This window comes from Grammomys surdaster, unplaced genomic scaffold, assembly GCF_004785775.1.
Source record: "Grammomys surdaster isolate TR1022 unplaced genomic scaffold, NIH_TR_1.0 126219, whole genome shotgun sequence".
Classification (NCBI taxonomy): Eukaryota; Metazoa; Chordata; class Mammalia; order Rodentia; family Muridae; genus Grammomys; species Grammomys surdaster.
In genome coordinates this window covers 2,746,833-2,752,832 of record NW_021621022.1, presented here as the reverse complement: position 1 = coordinate 2,752,832, position 6,000 = coordinate 2,746,833, and the positions used below count along the sequence as shown (strand labels likewise).

The 6,000-nt window shown below is 43.3% G+C and overlaps 1 protein-coding gene and 1 long non-coding RNA gene across 2 annotated transcripts in view; both read right to left on the bottom strand.

The window, feature by feature from the left end:
• The window catches only part of LOC114613459, a 5,987-nt gene extending 4,550 nt beyond the window's left edge, over positions 1-1,437 (bottom strand). Inside the window, exon 1 of the long non-coding RNA XR_003710182.1 lies at positions 1,351-1,437. This is a non-coding gene — a long non-coding RNA (uncharacterized LOC114613459). The remainder of the gene's footprint in view (positions 1-1,350) is intronic.
• Xkr6 (XK related 6) overlaps positions 1-6,000 on the bottom strand; it is a 206,522-nt gene that overhangs the window by 161,029 nt on the left and 39,493 nt on the right. The gene's annotated exons all lie outside the window — the stretch shown is intronic.

Sequence of the window (6,000 nt, the reverse complement as noted above, 5' to 3'; positions counted from 1 at the left end):
GGAGAGGGAGAGGGAGAGGGAACACGTGCATTATCACTATGTAGCCCAGAACTCTATGTAGACCCAGATAGCCTAGAACTCACAAAGACTGACTTGTCTCTGCTTCAGGAGTACTGGGACAACAGGTGTGTATATTAAGCTCAGCTAGAGATTACAATTTCTAATTATACAGGCATCAGTAGTGCTGGTAATTGTTTCTCATTAAGACTTTACCCTCATCTAGGACAGTATTACTCACTATGTTGCTCATGTCTCTCAAGTGCTAGAACTGTGACTTCAGAAATATAGTGCTCTGCCTCTTTTTACTAAGACACTGGTTTGTATGTATGTATGTGGTTGGTTGGTTGGTTGGCTGGTTGTTTTATTTTGTTTTTCCATGTGGGGTTTCTCTGTATAGCCCTGGCTCTGTCCTAGAACTCACTCAGTAGCGCAGGCTGGCTTCGAACTCAGAAATCTACCTGCCTCTGCCTCTCAAGTGCTGAGATTAAAGGTGTGCGTCCCTGACCAGCATAAGACACTGTTAATACACAAAAATGAACCATATGACCAACATGACCAACTCCTCTAACATGGTTTAGAAACCATGCCACTTAAGGCCAGAGCATCATTCTATAGAAAAACCAAGAGCTCAGAGTTCTCCCTTCCAAGAGATCTGTAACCCTGCATATAGGAACAGCCCACTCCACTAACCACTGCTTTTGTCTAAAATAGGACAAGGCTGGCCAGTGAGGACAAGCAGACATGCAAGTAAGAGCTCAGTTCTCCTGGGGCCAGAGCTCAGGTTTCACTCGTCATAAAATGTCACGTCCATGAAGGGATGGAAATGTTCTATGAATCTTGCCACACTTGACATGTACAGTTATGGGGTTATGGGCAGAGAAAATATTACAGACAAATGTGAGACGATGCACAGAAGAGCTGATGAGCATCCATGCAAGGAAACATGAGAAGCAACAAAGCAGTGCTTCAAAATGCAACTGTCTCCTTGGTAACAAAGAACTTGAAGGTGGTCTTCTGTGTGGTCCACTAGACTGGGATGAATTTGCCCCCTCTTAGAGCTCAGCAATGAAGCAACTTCACAACTTTGGCTAACACGCAGCAAACTTGTAAGATAATTTTAGAAGCTACAATGGTACTATATCAAATGCAGGATATGAAATGGCACAGAGTCTCTTCTCTGAGTTAATGGCAGCTGAGAACATCTTTTGAATTTGAGCAAATCTTAGTCTCTCCCAGAAATTAAGCCTAGACCTTTCTCTAAGTACTGCTTCTTTAACATACTTAAAAGTTGGGGGAGGGAAGAGGTGGGAGAATGAGGCCCCTTCTCCATCCCTCCAATTTTGCCATTACCATTCTGTGTGGAGGGCTTTCAGGACCAGGTGATCGCACACGTCTAGAAATTGGATGACCTCAAAGCCACCTCAATTCAGCTGAGGCCTCATGTCTTTTGCTTAGAGCTAAAAATAAAAACATATGTGAATGAACAAATGATCATGAAATGAAGCCTCTAACATGACATTAAAATATAAAGTACCAGAAGCAACTTGATTTCAGAAAACTGAGTGTGCACACGCTTGCACACGGCCTCATAGCTGCAGGCTCCCTGGAAGGCTCCCTTGCTGTCCTTAAAAGCTAGAACAGTAACAATCATAGAATCACAAGTTTGGATTACAAAGTCAAAATAATACTTCGTTCATTTTTCTGAAATTATGATATATTTATTTTTATACTTAATGACACTAATGAAGTTAAAACAGAAATTTAACATTTTGTATACATATATTTGTATACACACACACACACACAAGGGTGAGAAAGCAAAGTACAATACTGACCAATAAACAGTTTTCTGAACTCCTGGTTTCAAAAGCAGTGCTGCAGTACATGAAAACCAGCACGCTTCTCCAGTAAAGCAAGCATTGGCTCATCCAAGTTTTTTTATACACACACACACACACACACAGAGTGATATTACTGTTAACATGTAAATACCCCTCCAAAACCATAATGAAGCAAATATGAAGCTGCCATCTATCCTGCTGCTATGGATCCATGCCCTGGGTACACTAGCAAGTGCACAAATGCTACTACTGAAGAGAGACCCCATGCTGTTGCTGGACCTCTCAAAGATGGTAGTCCCCACACCCTGCACCTCTACAAGTATGCTCCATCTTGCCTTATTCCAAGACATCTATCCTTTCTTACAAATGAAATACAGGACCAGAACCCAACCTCCCAGTAAAATACCAGTGAAGGAAATCTGTCTCTAAAGTAGGAGTCCAGCAAAATATGCTGCAGAAAGCCCCCTTGTTGACTTCACAGTCCTCAGAGCTGCCCAAATCAGTACTGATTAGACCTAACAGGACAGCAGGAAGCACAGCATGCTGATGTTATCAGAATCCATCCCCAAGTGATGAACTTAAATACAGCTATGCTGTACTGCTTCTGACTACAAATACATGCAGGGTTTAGAGAAACCCACAGGCACCTAGCATGAGGTTATTGCCCACAGAACCGTGTATACCCACGGCAGCCTGCTACTGAAAGCCCTCTCCCTCATCTCAAGGAGACACAAAAGGCCTTCCTTCTCAGGCTCTCTGTCCAACTCTCCTGTACACACTATTCCATCTTCCTCCTCTTTCCCTTTGCCTTCCAACCCATAAGCCCAGCATGCCGCCAATGATGGAACAACCCACAATCCCCTCCTCTCATCAATTTCTTGACTGACACATTTCAATGGCATCCAATCACTCATTAAGTATTTACTGGAAACTGACTACACCGGGGCTTTTTAAATAACATGAGATTGCTAGGGATTTCTGCTTTCATTGCACAAACTATCAGGCACACTCGATAGTTTGTAATGTTACTTTTCATGAGGGAACAGGACTAGGGCTGAAAGGTGTTCCTGAAGGACTTCATTTGGACCCCACTGGCCTTCTGCCCTGCCTCTCTGGACGTCTCTGGGACCAGTCTTTCCACAGGTTCCGGATCACACACAGTCCTGACTGAGGGCTGAGAAGAAGGGTGTCTGAGTTGAGACATAAGGGCTAGACAGGAAGTGGCTAAGCAGAGTATGAACAGTAGTATCCCAGGTAGGAACCTGAGACCAAAATGTGCTATCTTTTCCTTTATCACCCACACATCAGGCTGGGTGATATAAAGACAATTCTGAAGAAAATCTGTTTTAACCCAGGTAATAGGTGCGGGCAACTTGGGCTGTCACCAGCAATACCGGAACTGAATTCAGTACCTTCATCTCTAGCTCTTGGCTTCCCTCTATCCCCCTAAGACAGTGGTTCTCAACCTTTCTAATGTAGACCCTTTAATACAGCTCCTCATGTGGTGACCCCCAACCATAAAATTATCTTCATTGCTACTTCATAACTATAATTTTGCTACTGTTATGAATTGTAACATAAATATTTTTGGAAACAGAGGTTTACCAAAGGAGTTGCGAACCATAGGACCACTGCCCTAGGGCACCTGAGTGTGTCCAGACATAGGATTTGCTCTGATGTCACCGTTCCCATTACACTTTGGAAGTGACTCCTGACCTGAGCTTGAAGCAGAGGCTCCTGCTGGCTTTGCCCCCTCAGCTTCTCTCAGTATTTAGCAAAGCAGTCTCCACACAGGAAGTGTTCAGAATTTGTAGAGTGGACGAATCAGCCTGAGACAGAAACTACTGAAGAGAAATAGGAGGGCAAGAAAGTAGCCCTACTGTGGTGTCTCCTCCTTGGGCTCTCACCAAACACACAGCAACTCCAGCAAGAAGCTCCATTAGACAAATCCCTACCTCCACCTGACCGTCTGCGAGCACACCATTCATGCTACTGTCCTGTGTCCCCGTCCTCCGTACTGGCCAGCCCCTGCATGTGACGTTGTCCCTGAGTTAAACTGCTGCCAGTGGCACTCTGCTACCAGCTCTCACACCTGCCACTCACTGGCAGGCCCTTCTCTTGGGTCATTGTCAAACTTCACAGAATACTCTCTTCTTTCCATTTTGACATTTTAGTAGATGCTACAAGTTTCTCACGAACACCATTTGTACATTATAGCAAGGAAATGATGATTATCACAGTCTATTAAATGAAAAGAAGTACCGAGTAATCTCACCTTATTCTGTTAGGTAGGACAGGATAGACTCATATTTCAGTAGAACTATGGTTACAAATTTAGAAGGAAGTGCAAAAGTTATTTTAGAAAATAATAATATTCCAATAATGAAGCAGACTGCCAATATTATTTTTTGCTAGTCTTTTAAAGGTTCACTTTATTTTTAATTATGTACATGGGGGTTGTGTCCACTGGAATGCAAATGTCCCTGGGGCCTGAGGTAACTGATCCTATAGAGCTGGAACTACAGGGGGTTATGAGCTGCCCAGTGTAGTGCTGGGAACGAAACTCAGGTCCTCTGTGTACTTGCTCTAACTGCTGAGCCATCTTTCCAGCTCCTTTTTTGCCAACTTACACACACACACACACACACACACACATGCACGAATGATTATTTTAGTGTAAAAGCACACATTATTGTCATGGTGCACATGTAGAAGTCAGTGGGACAAATTGGGGGAGTTGGTTCCATTTGGGTACCACAAAATTAGCTGTCTGCAGAAAACCTGCCCTCCCTTGCTTCAAAGTTGCTCTCCCCTCAGCCTCCTGCACTAAGGAGCAAACCAGCTCCATCTCATACCAGCTCACTCCTCTCTCGAGGCACTCACTGGTTGTAGAAAAGGCAAGTAGTCTTCCTAACTGAACCACAAACAAGAACTTTAAAATAAAGAGAGCACCACAGTGGACCCTGATGGATAGCCCCCATCCAGTCTAAATAGGTACCCACATTCTGCCATCTTTGTTTCATCTGCTTCTTAAGGACTCTTCACCTCCCAGTGTCGTGGTCACTTTTACCTCCCTAAACCACACTCTGCAACTGTGTGAGCTGTGGCTTGTTTTCCCATCTTAACCATCTCGTAAGCACACAGCTCTGTGGTACTGAGTACATTCACACTGCTATGAGACCATCTCCACTAAGTTTTTCACCCTGCAAAGCACAAGCCACATCCACTGAACATGTCTGCCATCCATCTTCCCTCCTTTCTGACTTGATGGCTGCCAATGCCAGGTGTCTTCAAAATGGAAGCACACAATACTTCGGAATTTTTGTGACCTACTTATTGTTTTCCTTAGTATAATGTCCTCAAGGTTCATCAGTGTGTAGTATGTACAGCAGAACTTCTTTTCCAAAGCTAGATCATATTCCATTCATTCATCCAGGGGCTCTGCAGCTGCCTGCACCTTCAGGCAACTTCAGCTAAAGCTATTGTGAACACAGTTTCCTGAGTATCTATTTTTGCTTTCAATTTTTTAGTTTGTATACCCAGAAGTGAAATTTCTGGATTGTGTAGTAATTCTATTCCTTTGTTTGAGGAATAACCATACTGTTTCCCACAGCAGCCAAACAGCCATACTACTTTCTGTTCCCACCAACAGTGCACAGGATGATAACCAGGCATTTGTAAGCAGTGAGCACCTAACAAAAATGCAGTGTCTACAAATAGCTTATGTGTGTGTCATTCTCTTCAATCTTATAAATGTGCCGACTCATTGAGTACCCTGCTCTGTGAGTACCTGGGACATTTACTTCTATCTTCTATATATCTGTGTAAATGTTTTCTCCCACTCAGAGGCTTAAACTGACAGCTAGCGCACTATTAGACACACAGCTAAGTACACACTAAGCACACCAAATAGGCAGGACTTTTAAAAGACACACATGAAAACGTGTGTGAAGTAAATTGACACTTGATGCTTCCCAGAAGATGAGCCTAGACCAACTGTATCTTCACCAATAGCTGTCACAAATGTGGCTATGTCACTATGAAATAGCTCAAGTCTAAACGCACGAAATACAAACTACCTCCAAATAACAAAAACGGCCAAATAATAGCAGCCAGAACTCAAAAGTCTAAAATGAAATTTTTGGGAAAGCTTTTAATA